Source organism: Geotrypetes seraphini, chromosome 1 (assembly GCF_902459505.1).
Source record: "Geotrypetes seraphini chromosome 1, aGeoSer1.1, whole genome shotgun sequence".
Lineage (NCBI taxonomy): Eukaryota > Metazoa > Chordata > Amphibia > Gymnophiona > Dermophiidae > Geotrypetes > Geotrypetes seraphini.
The window spans coordinates 327939672-327959336 of record NC_047084.1 but is presented as its reverse complement, the minus strand read 5'-3'; the positions used below and the strand labels follow the sequence as shown (position 1 = coordinate 327959336).

The window sequence follows — 19665 nt, the reverse complement described above, 5'->3', positions numbered from 1 at the left end:
TTTATTAAGTCCTATCTGTAGTTTTCTCTGTGTATTTCAAGGAAGGAGGCAACTCCAGAATAATCACCAATAATATTGTCTCCTCCCTTGAAATACCCAGAAAAAAACTATTGCAGTACAAAAACAAGAAAACCACAGAGAAAATTCCCCCTGGTACTGGCATACAATCCAGAGCTGGAAAAACTGAAAAAAAAGTATAAAACATCTACAGCCACTACTCCAGGAGGATGAATTACTGAAAGAAATATTCCCAGCTCCACACATGCTGGCCTACTGACAGGTACCTAATCTGAAACAAATACTAGTGAAAAAAACAAACTCCCAACACAAACTCCCAAAGAAGAGAATGGCACATGTCCCTGCAAACTACGTGAACACATTTCACAGGACCTCACAGCCACTCACATGGGAAAAACTTTCAGCATAAGGGGATCCTTCATATGCTGATCTTCTAATGAGGTATATATTATTCAATGCAAAAAGTGTACAGAAGGGTGCTACATTGGAGAAACAAGCCGAGGGGGGATCCAAGATGGCGGCTTGCTGAGAAGCCTGTGAGGTTCGTTTTTCTGAAGCTCTAGGGTGGTGAGCAAAATGGTTCTCTACCCAGATAATGGGTAAGAAAAAGGGAATGGCAAAAATCCGAGTCCCAGTGGTTAGCCATGTACCGCCGATGAAGCAAACTAACATAGAGGACTTCAGAACTCCGACTAGACCCACGTGCAAGTGAGCAGCGCTAGCGGCAACGGGATCTCGTTGAGTCCTGAGAACAGAACGGCACCCCTGCAGCCAGACTCTGCCAGCGAGACTTCATCCTGGGATAAAAATAGTATGGAACTGGACTTGCATTCCTCCCAGTCCATGACAGACTGAACCTCCTGGTCCAAGTCTGCATCCTCATCTGGTTGGGGCGCCTGTCTAGGGGAAAACCCCCTGCACTGCTGTCATTGGTGCGCTAACAGACACTGAAGGCCCTCAGCAGTTTAAATAAGCATTCCACATATGTCTCACAAAACCCGAGGTGAAGCCTTGAAGTCTCACTGCCAGTCCTCCTTGGCTCTGCGGCCCCCATGCAACTGCGCTTGACCAATAAAGATTTGGAGGGTCCTGGAAAGGGTCTCGTTCCCCGGGAATGTGCTTCTTGCAGATTCCCAGCCCTGGAGAACTTGGAGGCAGCTGAGCCCTCGGCTCCTGCCCCTCTCCCGTATGCTTCATTGCATTTGAGACATGGACCAGAGAATGGCGCAGTGACTGTTTCCCACGGTTACACTGCTTCAGCATAGGATTTAGCTGGAATCAAGGGAGAAGAAATTTGCCTCACGGATTCACTGGATGAACCTGGTCTTTTGGTGGACTGAATCTCAACTCCTGGAAAACCATGCCACGAAAGGAAGGAGTATCATAAAGTTGGCCTATTGTTAGCCCCGGCCAAGCCAGAAAAGAGCCAAACAGCCTGCGCACAAGCTCCTGACTAAATCAAGGATGCGAGCAGCTATGCAGGGGATGGCCCCTGAGCTCAAAAATATTAAAGCAGGCTATCTAGCTAGGTGACCCCAAGTGCTGATCCTGCTAACAGCAGACTTATGTCATATGAGTCTGCATCTTCTCCCAGGCAGAGGTCCACCAAATGGAAATCTCTGGGCGAGTCTCCAAAGAACACTAAAAATAATAAGAACACTAAAAATAATAAAACCGCAGAGTGGATCAAAAACACTTCAGAGTAACTTGCTAGAAAATGAACTGAGGAGGGCAGGAGCAGCTCCCTGGGAAGGAGGTGGAGTGAAAACATGACTGACAGTTTTCTGCGAGCAATTTGCTAGTTCAGATACAAGACTCTAGCGTTCAGGACCACTAGACACACTGCACTAGAATTTTATTTGGCTACTATTTGGGGTCATGACCATAAAAAAATGAACAACCACTGCCTTAGCCAATGTATATTGTTTGATCCTACCATGACTGGTGGTTTTTAAGCTTATTGGTATTTGTCACCCAGATCTTCCTACCCTGTCAGTGCTTCCCTACAGTTTTCCCTGATCCTAAGAAAGCTGGTATTTAAATCAAATGCATATCAAATTATTTTGTTAGTGTTTAAACTGTACCACCAAATTCTCTCCCCTCAAATAAGAACAAACTCTCAATTTTTGAAATCTAGAGATGGGCTGATGACATGACTTTAGAAGGCATCTGTAAATCTCAGTCCTTGTGCCGATACTGCTGGCTAGGCAGGTTTTCACGGTCATATTCAGAAAACTGATAAAATATACGATCCAGGAAAATTATTTTTTTATGATGGTCACAAAACCCTGGATTATTTTGGGGAACTATGTAACAATTTCCAACAATATGATAGGAATGATAATTCAGCTAAAAAAAAACTGCATATAAGATTAACTTTGGTTTTCGCTTCATTCTGCAGCCACTTCATGTCTCAAGGAAACATAAATTGTATTGTCTATGACTGATTTATCCCAGCAGAACTTTAAATCTTGTTAGAAATCCATTAGCTAAATTCTAGGGGAAAGATGACTTCTGCCAGCAAAAGCCTCCCCTTTCTTCTGCCCCCAGCACACACAATGTTTCCACCCTCCTATGAAAATCTTTAATCAACTGGACAAGAAAACAGTCTGGAATTAGGCCAATATTCTGGGGCGGGGCTTTATCTATCAATTTCTGCTTTTATAAGCACTGAGGAATCTTAAGGGAGATAAAAGGCAGGCGTCATGGAAGTCATACTATGACTAGCAGAGCCAAAAACATGGAAATATTCTCTGCTTCCAGAAAAGCAGCTGCAAACAAGGAATCTTGAAAAAACAAGAAGAAGCAAGTAAGCCCTTTTAATTTTCTCCCACTGACGTAAAGGTCTCGCATATACAGGGAAGGTAATCACTGGGTTTCTGGAAACAACAAAGCTTTTTTTATATAGGAAGAGAACTTGTACAGAGTAGCCCTTGGAAGACATGTGTTCATTTACAAGAGGCCAAAACCCCTTTCGCCTTCCCTGTGGCGTGAGGAGGTGAAAAGCTATGCTAGGAGATTAACTGGTTGATTGATAGTACCACCCTATGTGCGTTCAGACTGGCAACATTAATGGATTGATTTCAGGGTGCACAGTGGGGCACTATAACGGTCTAGACCGTAAGACTCTCGGAAACAATATAAATTCAGTGAAAAGTGTATCAGATACTCATGAAAACCTTCCCACTGTATTGGGTTACAGACTGTAGTTTCTTTCTGCAACAACTAATTTCCTGCAGGACCCACTGCTGAGTCCTGCAGCGCATTTGGTATTCCTGAGATCCACTTTCATTTGAATCCTTTTAGAAACAAGAATGTCAAAATGTGCCTTTCCCTTACACACAGATATATAAACTCATATACTATACAGTGGCGTACCTAGCATATGTGACACCCGGGGCCCATCATTTTTTGACACCCCCCCATCTGTACAAAAACATGATTTTTAGTAACAAGCCACATGTCACACATGAGTGCCTAGGAAAAGGCAGCATCTTACATACTGCAGTGAGCAGTACAACATCAATACACCCATTGTAAAACTACGGTAAACAAGCCAAACTAGTACAGATCAATCCTGCAGTCAATCCTAACAAAAAACCATGTATTTTGAACACACAGAACATAGAAAACACCTTTGCCTAGTATGGAATATGTCATCACAAACTAACCCCTCCCTCTTTTACAAAACTGTAGTGTGGATTTTAGCCACGGTGGTAACAGCTCTGATGCTCATAGAATTCTGAGCATCAGAGCTGCTACCACCACGGCTGGCGCTAAAAAACGCTCCACAGTTTTGTAAAAGGGGGGGATAAAATAGAAATACATAGACAAAGGTTAAATTGAACCAGTGAGAAGCTGGACTCTGCATACACTGCACCACAGAAACAGTGACACATGTTTCCTAAAGCAATAAATAAATAGAAAATTTTTTTCCACCTTTGGCTTCTGTGGTTTCTGCTTTCCTCATCTTCTTGTAACTTGCTTCCTTCCATCCACTGTCTGCCATCTCTCTTCCTCTATATGGCATCTTCTCTCCTTCTATGCCCCTTCCAGAAACTGTATGCCTTCCCCTTCCGTCTCTCCTTTCACCCCCATTGGTCTGGCATCTCTCTCCTCTCCTTCCCTCTCCCACACCTTTCCTCTGCAATCCCTTTCCATTTTTTCCCTCATTTTCCTTTTCAATTTATTTTCTGCATCTGTCTAGATTGCGTTCTTATTACCCTCTCATCAATGTCCTTTTTTACTGTCTACCTAAAGCTTGCCACCTCTTTCCCTCACCCCTCCAGTGTTTCCCTAACTCAATCCTTTTCTCCCCATCATGCGCCCTCCTTTTATTTATCCCCTCCTTCCATCATGTACCCTTTTTCTCCAACCCTTCCATCTAGTACCTTCTCCTCTCTCTGTCCACTTCCATCCATTGTCTGCTCCCCTCTTTCTCTCCTTTCATTTCCTTCCTGCATTTGCTCCCTTATCTCTCCCATCAGCACTTCCATCCAGCATAGGCTCCACCCTACCATCCAATGTCTGCCCTTTCTCTCACCATCCACCCCTCTTCAATCAGCATCTGCCCCCTTTCTTTCCCTCCAATATCCTTCCCCCTTATGTCTCTCCCCTTTCTCTGTACATCAATTCTATCAGCACCACCCTTCCATACCACCCTGCCCCCTTTCTTTCCCTCCACCACTTCCATTCCAGCAATCCTGCTCCTTTCTCTCCCTTCATGCAGCAAGGTCCCACGATGACTGTAGCTGCCAGCTGCCAGTCCACCCCACTCCGATGTACTTGCTCTGGAGTGAACTCAGCAGGCCAGAAAGAATAGGCACATTTAAGTGGTGAAAATTTGACACAAGTGTGCCTTGAAAGAGTACATATACATATTTGGCTTTCAATGGGGTTCTTCAAACATCACACAGAAGCATAATACAGGCACAACTCCCAAGAACTCAGCACCAAATTTTCAAAGCAAGTTATCTATCAAATATGGTGGGGGTGTTTCTTACAGAATGAAAACAGATCACACCATAGATTATGCAAAATTTGTGAGGAAATGGGGAATCACTGCAAAATATCAACTAATACAACAGTATCTGACTATGGAGTTAGCTTATGGCAGTGTAACCATTCCTGTGCCACTCTCTAGCTTTGACACCAAAGTGTTTCTCTATACTTATCCTGTCCTGATAACAGGAAGCTTGCATATTTGCTTTAAGTGTTACATCTAAACTGTGCATGTAATCTATTCCCTTGATGAAGATGCAGCTTTATTGTGTTGAAACCTACAGTTTTTGCCGTTTCAAAGTACCATACGACAGTGTTTCCCAAGTAAGTCCTGGAGTACTCCCTTGCCAATCAGGATATCCATAATGAATTTACATAAGATTGATTTAAATATATCTACTGCCACCACTATATGCAAATCTCTTTCATGCATATTCATCATTGTGGATATTGTAAAAACAGAAACACAGGAGCTGCAGGGGAGGGCTGAGAGTGCTGTGCCATAAGAACATAAGAAGTGCCTCTGCTGGGTCAGACCAGAGGTCCATCGCACCCAGCAGTCCGCTCACGCGGCGGCCCAACAGGTCCAGGACCTGTGTAGTAGTCCTCTATCTGTACCCCTCTATCCCCTTCTCCTTCAGAAAATTGTCCAATCTCTTCTTGAACCCTAATACCGTACCCTGTCCTATCACGCCCTCTGGAAGCGCATTCCAGGTGTCCAAACTTCCTAGCATTGGTTTTGAATCTGTCCCCTTTCAACTTTTCCGAATGCCCTCTCGTTCTTGTAGTTTTCGAACGTTTGAAGAATCTGTCCCTCTCCACTTTCTCTATGCCCTTCATGATCTTGTAAGTCTCTATCAGATCCCCTCTAATTCTCCTCTTCTCCAGGGAAAAGAGCCCCAATTTCTCCAGTCTCTCATTGTATGAAAGGTTTTCCATACCTTTTATCAAACATATCGCTCTCCTCTGAACCCTCTCGAGTATCGCCATATCCTTCTTAAGGTACGGTGACCAATATTGGGCGCAGTACTCCAGATGCGGACGCACCATTGCCCGATACAACAGCAGGATAACTTCTTTCGTTCTGGTTGTAATACCCTTCTTGATTATACCTAGCATTCTATTCGCTCTATTAGCGGCCGCTGCGCACTGTGCCGACGGCTTCATTGTCTTATCCACTATTACCCCCAAGTCCCTTTCTTGGGTACTCTCACTCAATAACATCCCTCCCATCGTATAGTTGTACCTCGGGTTTTTGCTTCCTACATGCAATACTTTACATTTCTCTACATTGAACTTCATCTGCCATCTCGTCGCCCACTCCCCTAGCTTGTTCAGGTCCCTTTGTAATTCCTCACAGTCCTTTTTAGTCCAAACACCACTAAATAGTTTGGTGTCGTCCACAAATTTTATTATTTTGCACTTTGTCCCTGTTTCTATATCATTTATAAATATATTGAATAGCAGCGGTCCGAGCACTGACCCCTGCTATTCAATATATTTATAAATGATATAGAAACAGGGACGAGGTGCAAAATAATACAATTTGCCAATCAGGGGCCCAGCAGAAGAAAAAAGCAGTGCTGAAGGGTGAGCTGGCCAATCAGGGGACAAGGTTGGCCAATGGGAGAGGAGACAGCAGACAGCTAATCACTCAGAACGGCATGAAATTTGAGCAAATTGGAAAAATAAGAAGCAGAGTCACTTCCTAGCAATAATAGTCTGCACCAATCGGACACTTGGGGGAAGAAGAACCCCAAGGGAGACTGGGAAGAAGAAGACGAAGGCCCGGGTTATCAGGGCAGGATAAGTACAGAGAGACACTTTGGTGTCAGAACTAAAGAGTGACATGGGAATCATTACCGTGGTAATGGGGAGAACTTTAAAAATCCAACTCCTATAACTTTCCCACATATGTTCAAAAAATGATTTACTTAAGCCACAGTTTCATTGAAAGTTTCAGGCACATTTATTCTTATAATAATGAATAAGGGGAGAGCCTCAGACTGGCAGAGGCAAAAATATACAGTATTTACAAAATCATTGAACATTCTACCTACAAGCTAAGTAGTTTTGACCTTTTTGACACTATTTTGAAACATTTACTGTGTCTGCTGTAGGTAGGAGGGGGGTTAAGAGTCGGTGAAGATCTGTTCCCTTTCTAGTGCAGTAATTAACATTATTACTCACGGGGTTCTGAGGCTCTCCCCTTATTCATTATTATAAGAACAGATGTGCATGAAACTTTCAATGAAACTGTGGCTTAAGTAAATTATTTTTTGAACATATGTGGAAAGTTATAGGAGTTGGATTTGATTTTCTTTCTCATTCCTGTATAGAAGATTTTTTGGAGAACTTTAAAAATCCCCAGGAATACCACGGTACAGATAGACCATTCTGCAGTAGTGCCATGGAAACAGGGACCATTATCGTGGCATTCTAGTAATGGTCCTGCATCGTGGCATTCTAGTAATGGTCCTGCATCTCTCTTCAAGTTGAACATATCTGCAGCAGCGATTTCCACACGCTGCCTGTGACTGACTCTTGAAGCTTCCCCTCTGCTACAAACTTCCTGTTTTGCAGCAGAGAGGAAGATTCCGGGTCAGTGACAGGCAGTATGTGGGAATCGCTGCTGCTGCTGCCAGAGACCCATTCAACTTAAAGAGGGAGGCAGGACTGTGGGAGCTAAGCTGGTGCTTTCCCTCTGCAATGTTCTGAGAGAGAGAAGTATCCATGGGGGAGGGGGGAATAAGAGAAAAATGCCAAACCCAACTGAGGGAAGGGAGGGATAAGAGAGAAAGCTGCAAAATTGGGGTGGGAGAGAGGGAGAAGGAAGACCAGGTAAGTTAAGGGAGAAGAGATAAATGCCAGACCATGGGGAGGGAGGAGGGAAGGAGGGAAGGAAAAGAGAGGAGAGGGAAGAGATGCCAGAGGATAAAGCATGGAGAGGGAGGGGAAGGGGGAGGGAGAGATGGAAGGGAAGGAGACAGGGATACCAGACCTAGAGGGAGCAAAGGAAAGGAGAGAGATGCCAAACCATGAGGGTGCAGATATGCCAGGTAGTGGGATGGGGTGGGGGAAGAGATGCAGAGATGGAAGGGAAGGTGCCAGACCATAAGGTGGGGAGGGAAGGAAGTCAGGAAAGGAGAGAGAGATGCCAGAGTAAGGGGGAAGGGGAGGTGGAGACAGTGAGAGGAGAGATAAAAATGGAGAGAAGGGTGGCTGGAATGAATCATGTAAAAAGGAGAGAGGGGGCACAGGCTGAATAGAGGGGGGCAGGTGTTATATGGAAGTGGGAGAGGGTATACAATTTATGCAATGGTCATAGAAAGATGGCAGATACCATATGGAAGGGGGGAGAGGGTGGACAGTGTATGGAAGGGGAAAAGAAAGAGGGCATACCGTCAATGGAATGAAGAAAGTGAAGATAAGATGAGGAAAGCAGAAACCAGAGACAACAAAGGTAAAAAAAAATAATTTTTTTATTTTTTTTTTTGCTTTAGGATAAAGCTGTGTTGATGAATGTTTATAAACAGAAAATGGAAATAAGGTGATCTTTTTATTGTACTAATTTTAATATATTTTTGGATAACGTTTGGAGACCAAAACCCCTTCCTCAGATCAAGACAGGATACTGTATTAGCAGAATACTGTACTGACCCAAGGAAGGATGTTTTGACCTCTAAAAGTTAATTGAAAAATGTATTAGTCCATTAAAATGGTATCCTATTTTCCCTTTTTTTATTTCCATGTTTTAATTTTTAAATTAGTGATTGTAATTTGTCAGTTTTTTCAAATTTATATCTATCTCTATATTTTGCACAGTATTAGGGGACATGCATCTCTGTTTCTGTGGTGTTTCAGAGTATGCAGAGTTTAGCTTCATGGCAGTTCAGTTTAACTTTTGTCTACAAATTTCTACTTTTAGTTTGTGATTACTTATTCCATTCTGGGCAAGAGTGCATTTGTGTTGTGTGTGTATGAAACAGACATGGTTTTCTGCTAGCATTGTCTGTGCATTGATTTTATTTTTGTTAGAGAGCCATTTAACGGATGCATTCTAATCACAGAGGAAATTGGTGATGTATTAGGCTAGACTAGCTATGAGCAAGGATATATGAGGAAGAAAATTAAGACTGCAGAGACAGGACAGGGATGAAAAATGAGGGGAAGGGGTTACAAAGTGCATTTCATTGCAGAGACAGGGTGGGAATGGGAATGGGGATGAATTTTTGTCCCCATGTTGCTCTCTAGACTCAGAACTTCTGTGAGGGAGGGAGAGGATAAAGCAGTCTCAGCCATGAGACAACTATGACTTCTAGGAGGTAATTCTATACATATATATATGTGTGTGTGTGATGTGTATATATATATGTGTGCATAAGTGATGTCTTAATTGGCAGATAAGTGCCAAATACACTACGTGCCACAAAAGTGTTGTGGCTCATAACAGCAAGGGGTTGGAGCATGGGCAGACACACACAGTTTCTAGAATATTATCCACTGGGTGCATTGCATTGTGGGTGCATTTACTCTAGGCATGCCCACTTATACCAATCACTGACCTGGCATAAGTGATCATGCCAAGCTTTCGATGCTCCTAAGTGAGTTTATGTTAATAACATAAGAACTGCTGTACTGGAACAGACTGTAGGTCCATGAAGCCCAGTATCCTGTTTCCAACAGTGGCCAACCCAGGTTCCAAATACCTAGCTAGATCCCAAGTAATAAAACAGATTTCATGTTGTTTATCCTATGAATAATCAGTGGATTTCCCCAAGCCATCCCAATAATGGCCTATTGACTTCTCTTTTAGGAAATTATCCAAGCCTTTTAAAATATTCTATAACATGCTAGGTGCCTAAGTGCCACTATAGAAATGCTATTCATTGTACCCCATTGTAGCACCTAATTCAAGGCACCAATTTATAGAATTACTTTCCTAGTGGCCAGGCTGAAGGTCAGGGCTGCCTCAAGGGCTGGATAAAAATGGTGACTGCCTTAGGTAAGCCCTATACTGCTGTTCTGAGTCCATTTCTGAGGTCCAAATAGGCAAGGATGGAAGGGGTCAGCAAGGGTTCACCATAAGGAGAGAGTGCTAGAGCATAAACTGGGGATAGGTGAAGAGTTAGAGAGTACGCAGTATGGGGGACAGGAGGTGAGGAGAAAGAGAGAGAACGATGGGAGAGCTGGAAGGAGGGAGAGAGAAACTTTGGGACAAAGTTGGTGGAGTTTGGGAATGCAAGGCGTGTAAACTGGAGAGCACATTTGAGCCTGAGGAGGGGAAGAGAGAATTTCTAGGTTGAACCTTGGGATAGGCAGAAAGAAAGAAGACCAGGAGTTATTAAGCTTAGAGGACAGGAGATAAAGAGATAGGGAAAAAAGTTGGGAGTTGACCCTGGAGCATGAGATGGGAGGGCTGAACCCAGGGATAGGGGAGGGTTGGACTTGGGAGGTAATATACAGCGCTAGGTATGCCTTTCAGCGTTATAGAAATGATAAATAGGAGGAGGAAGAAGTGGAGGAGAAGGAGAGAGATAGCCGGGGTATCGTGCCAGAAAGAAGAATTAGACTATATGAAGGGGGAGTTCTCCACAAAAAATTGGATTCTTTTAAGTAATAACATTTTTCTATATTTGTATTTTAAAATTATTACTCAGAGATATTTTAGTATTTATTGTACCACCTTATATAGTCAACATAAAAATGGTTAACAATAGAAATAATTACTGCTTTATATTGTTTTATTTGGATACACACAGTAGCTGGAAAATATTGTTTGCCAAACTTTTCAATTTCTTTCTCGCAGAATTTCTCCAGGAGTGAACAGAATGCATTCATCGGGAGCTCTAAATCTAGTCACCAGATCTCACTTTTACCAACAACAATGACTTTCTCCCCTCAGGTGCTCCAAAGGCTGCCTCTGCAGCAACCTGATAACAATTCCTGCACAACAAAATCTTGCTTAGACAAGACTAATGCAGACAAACAAAAAGAAAAAAAAATATGCAGTCTTCATAATGGTAACTAATCACATTCCTTTGCAACAAAAAAAAAATTCCTGTCATTAACTGGCTTCATCTCAGCTCTGTGCCTTAAAGAAAGTGTGCTTGTTAAACTATGACTATTTATCATTTCTATAGCATTGAAAGGCTATGCAGCACTGTAGATTTGACACGTAATTGGCTGACCCTGCTCTGAAGAGCTTACAATCTAATTTGGACAGACAGGACATATAGGAGCCAGGGAGTTTCTTGCAGAGAGAATGATAAGATGGACATAGGGCATTTTACAGTGAGTGGCAGTTAGGTGTTGAAAGCCGCCTCACAAAAGTAGGCGTTTAGCTTGGATTTGAATACTGCTAGAGACAGAGTCTGACGGAATGACTCAGAAAGTCTGTTGCATATGGCATAGCAAGAAAAAAGGGACGGAGTCTGAGAGGATTAAGGCCATCAAGCACAGCCACATTAAAGGCGAGAGGCAAACTCTTCTGCTACCGGCTGCTATGGTTCCTGGCCTTGGCTTCTTTCACTTATGTACTGTTTTACCCATGAAAACATTTTTCAAAAAATTTTTAATACATGTGGAAACCCTCGGCGGCATTTTGACTTGCAAGATGCATTGTTAATAAACACAAGAACTTACGCTGGCTTTTACAAAGCTGTGGTAGTGGTTTCTACTGCGGGCCGGCGAGGTAAATGCTCCAATGCTCATAGAATTCCTATGAGCGTCAGAGCATTTACCTTACCGGTAGAAACCTTTATTGTGTCTTTGTAAAAGGAGCCATTAGGGATTATAGTCTCTAAGAGGCCCTTCTATATGGCAAAGAGTGGCCATTGCTTGCTCTTATGTGGGGTTTTCCTGCACGCTAAGGCCACTTTTTTGCCACGGCCAGAAAATGGCCGATTTTCTATTTTCTGCATTAATCACCAGATAAAAACATTGCTTTATTCTTTAGTACACTGGTGACACAAGCAGGTAATAAATACAGCAGGATGCTTCATTGTGGCCCACAATATGCCATTTTATGCTATAGTAAGCATGCGTTAAAGGCCCTCTAAATGACTGGAACCACTGAAAACTGAGGGCTCCTTTTATCAAGGTGCGCTACGGGGGTTAGTACGTCGGACATTTCATCACGCGCTAACCCCCGCGGCAAGCCAAAAACCTAACGCCTCATCAAAGAAGGCGTTAGCGACTAGCGTGGCAGGCGTTTGAACGCGCGTTAACCGCCTACCGCACCTTGATAAAAGGAGCCCTGAATGTGTGTGTGTATATATATATATATACATACACACTCTCTCTAGAGCACAGAAGAGCAGTAAAAGGCTGAAGGTGTATAAGGCATGTCGTTCCAGAGGCAGATAACCTCATTGTACACTGCTACTCCCAACTCCCTGCAAACAAGCCATACTCACCTGCCTATAGCAGTTACCTAAAATGAGTCTTGGAAAGGTTTATTGTAAGGAACATTTTTGCAAGGTTCATAATTAGGCACAGAAGAATAGGTGTTGATGTGTGCTGTTAATTTCTGTTTCATTCTCTTTTTAGATCTGTAATTCATCCAAGGCGCAAGGAATCTAGCACGAGTCGAAGGCACCTAACTAATTCTGTTCAGACAAATCTCTGTTACTTTCTGTCTGTCTTTGTAAAACTTGCAAGTGCTTCCATCTGGTTGCAAAAAAAATATGTAACTGGCAATTAAATCTCAGAAACTTGCACAAGATCCTTTCCGTGAACCCCCCTCTCTATGCTGAAAAATTTCTCACATTGTGCGTGTGCCAAAAGTTCTCTGCTTTGCTTGGAATACCTAAATGAGATCATTACAATACGTTTTACAGTAATACAGCATGCGGCCATGTTTTCAGTGTGACTTGTGTGTACAACCCCTCTCCCCATTCTGCACCTAATAACATGCACATACGCCCTGTGATAGGCTCGCTGTGGTTTTCTGCATTGGCCCCAGAATATTTTATCGAGAAAATAATGACGATGACGCTATATTTTTGGTTTAGATAATGCACTGTAAATGCTAAGGGCCCGATTCTCTTTTGGACGCCGATATCGGTGGCCGTCTAAGAAGCACCTGCTGATTGCATGTCAATCACTCTTTGGTGTCCAAAAGAGAATTGCGTCTAACGTTCTGGTCAGACGTCCAAAATGTAGGCCAGCATTTTGCAGGCTTACATTTAAGGTGTCTGTCTCGCATCTATGTAGACCAGGGGTGCCCACACTTTTTGGGCTTGCGAGCTACTTTTTAAATGACCAAGTCACAATGATCTACCAACAATAAAATTTAAAAAAAACACAACGCACACTGTACGCATAGAAAATGTTAATCATCATTCCTATTCCAGGGTTTTCAAAGAGGTCAAAGCAGATGACTCTATGCACTATCACTTCAGTAACAACCATACAAAAATAGACAAATATACTCCCTCCCTTTTTACTAAACCACGTTAGCAGTTTTTAGTGCAGGGAGCTGCGCTGAATGCCCAGCGCTGCTCTCGACACTCCTAGGCTCCCTGCGCTAAAAACCTCTATTGCGGTTTAGTAAAAGGGGACCTTATTGTAAAATATAGACAGCAGATATAAATTCAGACACATTTTGATCACAAAATTTAAAATAAAATAATTTTCCCTACCTTGTCTGGTGATTTCATGAGTCTCTGGTTGCACTTTCTTCTTCTGACTGTGCATACAATCTTTCTTCCCTTCTTTTAGCCTGTATGCTTCTTCTCCTCCAGACCTCATTTCTTCCCCCAACTTTTCCTTCCTCTTCCCTGCCCTTTCTTTCTCTCTGCCTCCCTTTCATTTTTTTCTGTTTCTCTTCTTTCCTTCTGTCTCCCTGCCTGTCCTTTTTCTTTCTTTCTCCCTGCCCTCCCCCAAGCCACTGCCACTGCCATTGCCATCGGGGACCAGGACCCAAACGCCACCAATAACAGGCCCCAAGCTCTCCCTGCTTCGGCCAACCAGCATTCCTCTCCCTGACGTCAATTCTGCCATCGGGAAGAGGAAGGCTGATCAGCCCAAGATCGCGATCGACCTATTAGGGGAAATGCTGCCGGGTCCTGCCTTCGCGGAAACAGAAAGTAGGCAGGACCCGGCAGGAAGAAGAACAAATGCTTGTCTCCCGCATTAGCCCGTAGCGAACGCTTGCTTCAGGGCTCTCAACATGTGCGCGCCGGCTTCCCTTCTCCCCTCCCCCCCGGACATAACTTCCGGTTTCGGAGGGAAGAGAAGAGAAGCCGGCACGCACATGTTGAGAGCCCTGAAGCAAGCGTTCGCTACGGGCTAATGCGGGAGACAAGCATTTGTTCTTCTTCCTGCCGGGTCCTGCCTACTTTCTGTTTCCGCGAAGGCAGGACCCGGTTTTTTGTTCAGCAGCGGCAGATGACTGCTGGGCGGATCGCGCAGCTAAAAGGCACTAGGGAGAAAGAAAACTGGAGAGGAAGGCTGATCGGCCCGTAGATTAGGACGGCAACACGAGTCTATCACAGAGTCCGGGATAGGCTCCGCGATCGACTCGCGTTGCCTTCCTGAGCTACTGGTCGATCGCGATCGACGCGTTGGGCACCCCTGATGTAGACGCATGGTAACACTTAAGCCTGCCCAAGGCCACTTACAGTGTAATTAAGACGATTCTCGAAAAAAAAAAAAAATAAATAAAAATTGGGGGATGTATTTTTCGAGAATGGACTTTGGATGCTGCCAACTTTAGGCGACTAGCGTCCTAGGCCCAAAACGGACTTAGATTTTTATTATTATTATTATGCTGCTCTACATATACTTTATAGTGTGATTCACTCAGAATAGTAGAATGTAGCAAGTAATAAACTTTTTAATAATAAATAAATAAATAAAATAAATAGAAGTGTTCCCTTAACCCTTCATTACCTCAGATACAAACGTAGAGGCTCTTTTATTAAACCTTAGTGCACTGAATGCTAAGATGCTATAGGAAAAAGGCCCCTTAGACTGTAAGCTCTCCATGGACAGAGAAATAGCCACAGAACCTGAATGTAAGTCGCTTTTGAGAAAAAAGTATGAGTTAAACCCAAAATACTTCCCTTTGAGTAAAACTTCCCAATTTATGTCCTAGAAAAAATGTGCAGAGAAAAGACACAAAGAAGCAAGCCCTTTTAATATTAAAAACACAAATTCTTTAACATCCTATATAATAAAAAGCTAGCCGCGCATGCGCACTCAGACCTGCGTGATCTGTCTTCCCTGATCCGTAGTCCGTGGCCAGAGTGCGTATGCGGTGGCTACACAAAGCGGGAGAAACAGACTCAGGATGGGAGGATGCGCTGCAGCAAAGTGCTGCAAAGGTACTGCAGGGGAAGAGACACATAGAAGACACATATCGCTTCTACACAAACCTCCCTCCAGCGTTGGCAGTCGCAGCACGTTAAACAGGCTGGTTCGCGACTTTCTCCTGCAGTTGAGTCCCTCTGCCGCGTCACTAATGATGTCATCAATGACGAGACAGATAGACTCAACGGCAGAAGAAAGCCGCGACCCAGCCTGTTTAGCGTGCTGCGGCTGCCAACGCTGGAGGGAGGTTTGCTATTAAAGTCATCTCGCCGGAAGGGTCGCAAAGTCAGCGGGGGTTGGGCTGGGAGGGGAGAGAACCGTCTGCCTCGGGTGCTTCAGGCAGCAGCAGCGTTTACAATTCGCTGCTGTTGCGGCTTCAGGCCTTCCTCTCTGGCCGGTCCTGCCTACTTCATGAACACAGGACCGGCCAGAGAGGAATACCTGAAGCCAGCAACAGCAATGAATTGTGAATGCTGCTGTTGCCCGATGAAGTAGTTGAAGGAGGAAAGTGAGCACAGGGGAGAGTGGCTTGGAGGGAAGAACAGATGGCAGGGCATGGAGGGAAGGAGGAAGGTATGCCAGACCAAGGGAAAAGGAAAGAGGAGATGGAGAGAGGCCATATGGGACAGAGAGAGAGGGGGCGCACACTGGATGGAAAGAGAAGAGAGGGCATGAATGGAAGGGGCAACATAGAGGGTGAACAGTATTCTAGCACCCGTTAATGTAACGGGCTTAATGACTAGTATTATATAAATAAATAAATCTTTGTCGTCTAATTTTTTTCTTCAGCATCTAGCTCACACCTTTCCATAGTGAATTATGTTCCAGCACCTAGGCGTGCCCCTTGCCAACACTCTGCAGTTTGGCAGAAACTAGCTCCATGTACTGTACATACGGATATTTTTTTTTTTTTTTTGGTCTCTCTAGCCTCCAGCTCTCCAGGGAAGATAAACAATTCTCATATTATTAATTCTATCATCTCTTGCAGAAAGCTTTTCCCCTTCACTACTACTGCTTAAGCTCTGATACAGCAGCTACTTCCATTAATCACTTCATCAGCGTGAGAGAACAAAATCCATCATACTTCCCATTACCGCCTGGCTCTATTAACAAGAATCAGTTACAATGGGAAGTATTGAAGAAATGCCCCTTTCAAACTAACCCATCCTTTCAAAAAATGTCTTCTTTATTAATAGCCTTTGTGAGAAGCAACCACTAAACGGCTTTGGAAAGGAAAAAAAAAAAAAAGAAAACAAACATTGTCCAGAAGTAAAGGGGTGAACAGAGTTAAGAGCAGGGTTCAAATGGATAATGAAAGGATCCCGGCTGTAGATATCAAGTCCCTTAAAATAAGGCAGATCCTATCTTATGCAATAATCATGTTTTCCATGGGCTACTCCCTCTCCCCTCCCCACGATCTGCTCACAGGGATCCTCTAGAGATGGAATATGGACAGGAGAAACAAATAAAACGCGACAAGAACACAAGCTTCTTTCTCAATTTGCTCCAGCGTGGTTGCGAACAGATTTGTTTGCAAAGCAATTATATACGTGTGATCTGTTTGTGATTTGTGGCATTCCTCTCTCTCTTGCCTCCTGACAAGAGCAATATTCGGCTGTCGCTGACAATCGACTGATGGACAGGGGGAGTTTATTCTCCGGCGCGCTGGTACGGCCACTGTGCTTCGGCTGAGCCATACCATGACCCCGGGATGAGCTTTATTTCACTTTTGGGGATGGTACTGATCAGATCAAAATGGCAGCACCATAGTTCCAGCTCTACAGCTCAATCAGATCCCTCTTTTCTGGTCATTACCGTACATATAATTTTTTTTAATGCTTTTAAGTGTGGTTCGTGATCTATGGTCCATGAAGAAAAGGGAGCGTTTCAGCAGCTCTTCCAAAGAGCATTAAACTATGTGGATGTCAGACTGGATCATTTCCCTGCCTTTCTACTCTAGAGGGTGCATTAGTAAGTCTGATGTGCTCAATATTTAATAATGCTACAGCTGCCTTGCTGAACGTGCACATTATGCAGTAGAAAACAAGCACAATGTCTCACTGTGAATATTGCTGTTCCCCACTCGGGCTTGTTTTCTAGGACCGGACAAGGTGAAGTTTTGCTTCAAGTCTGGAAATGTGACCGTGAAACAGGTCCTCACTGCGACAGCACAGAGCTAAATCTGGAAGATGTGAGGTTGTTAGGAATCATTGAGTCCTCTCTTGCTCAAGCTTGGGAAGTAATAGAGAGAGCTATTCCCCAAGCCATTCACATGAGGAGATAGCAGTTTACCTGGGTAAACTGGCTGTCCGAATACTGGCATCCCTGAAAGTGGCTGAAAGGATTTGCACTGTTCCACTTTAACTGCAATTAGAGGGGGGCTCGTGGGGTGTGCAGGCCTGCTAATTTACCCATTTACAGAAGGGAGAATTTTGGGCTGGTCCTGGATTTCTGCCAACCTCATCATGGTGCATTATGGGACCTGCAACACTCATTTCAATTGATAGAATCATAGACTGCAAATATTTTACTACAAATATTTTACTGTGGGATGTAAGTTTAAAACTGAGACCGGCTAAAAAGTGTCCCTCCTAGACTTGGTAACTTGTCAAGTCTGTGTGTGTGTGTGTGTGTTTGGAGGGGTGGGGAGGGAGGCAGGTGGTGTGTAGATCAGGGAAAGAAAATAACACATGCAAATTGCATTTTCTGTTGTATATACATTATTTTCCATGGATCAAGTATCCACAGGTAAAGGAGGTGCAAATGGCATGGGCAAGTTTCAAAGTGTAAACACGCACATAACATTAGTCAACAAAAAAAAAAGTTTATCTTTGCTACTGAGAACTTAAGAAGTGTTCTTAGTTAATTTAATGACGCTGATTTCAGATCTGTAATTTAAATTCAGCTAGCACATCAGGTTTCTGAGATACACTTTACTGATTTTTTTTTTAGACAGTTTGCCATATTGGCACAATATTGCGAGTATGAACTGTGTCCCACCAAACTTGTGTTAAGAAGTTTACTCTCAAAACAAAACACGAAGACAATAAGGAGACATGTTACAGCATATATTTATGCCTCTCTTAACTCACACAAAAGTGATGCAGCATGTTCAGAAATATTTGAGACACTTGCTTTTACGCTTGCACTGTACATTTGTCTCTCTTTGCAACACCAATAGTCACCCATCATACTGTGATTGAATTTTCCCTGATATCTGCTTTCCATCACCTTGATATCTTGATGAAATCTTTCCCTATGCTCATTGCAGACATCACCAAGATTGGGTGGGAAGAAGTAGAGGTAGGTGTAAGAAGTGCATTTTAAGTGACATTCTGCCACCCACTGTCAGCATGTTCTCCACAAGCTCAGCATAATTCTCTGATCTGTTATTACCAAGAAAATTCTGAACAACTAGCACGAATGCTTCCCATGCTGCTGATTCAGCTGGGTTCAGCTTCTGTTTGAACGCATCATCAAAGATCAGTTCACAGATTTCGGGTCCAATAAAAACACCTTCTTTGATTTTGGCTTCACTTTTCTCAAAACCAAACGTACTTCTTAGGTGCTGAAACACGTCACCATTTCTGTCCATCGCCTTGACGAAATTTTTCAGCAGACCCAGTTTTATGTGAAGTGCTGGAAGATAGATTTTCTCATGATGTACTAACAGTAGGTGCTTCACATTGTATCTGCCAAAATAATGCTTGCATGCACTTTGAAGTCTGCTGGACAGATTCTTTCGCTGATCTTGTGCAGTAAATTGTCCATACTATGTATGTATTTTGTGTTTATAATGTTGTATCTTTAAAATAACTGGTTTTAAGAAAGGTTTGGACATGCTCCTGGAGGAAAAGTCCACAGTCTGTTATTGAGAAAGACACAGGGGAAGCCACTGCTTGCCCTGTATCGGTAGCATGGAATACTGCTACACCTTGGGTTTGGCCAGGTACTAGTAACCTGGATTGTCCACTGTGAGAATGGGCTACTGGACTTGATTAGCCATTGGTCTGGCTCAGTAAGGCTTTCTTATGTTTTTATGTCCACAGACATAACAGAAATTATCAGGATGGTTAACACCACCTCATCTGTTCATAATAATTATATCTTAGACAAAAACAAACAAAATATAAAAATTCACAGGTAGAAAAAGCAGCACAATCACATTTTAGTATAAACTTTCAAATTACTGGTATATGTGATCAATGAGTTGTCCTAAAAACAATATTGTTGAGACTTTACATTTCCCCATATAAGGCCTTGGTGGCTGGTATTGCAACTCATGCTGAATGCCCTAAATGCCGTGCTGCCCCTGCTGGTTTGTTGCAT

The 19665-nt window shown here is 43.3% G+C and overlaps 1 protein-coding gene and 1 long non-coding RNA gene across 4 annotated transcripts in view; one reads left to right on the top strand and one right to left on the bottom strand.

Annotated features, from left to right (window-relative positions):
- The window catches only part of UNC5C (unc-5 netrin receptor C), a 700386-nt gene that overhangs the window by 329239 nt on the left and 351482 nt on the right, over positions 1–19665 (bottom strand). The window lies entirely within an intron of this gene.
- LOC117366487 lies at positions 2720–12968 on the top strand. The gene is made up of 3 exons (XR_004540591.1): positions 2720–2827; positions 10829–11042; positions 12571–12968. It is a non-coding gene; the product is annotated as an uncharacterized LOC117366487 (long non-coding RNA).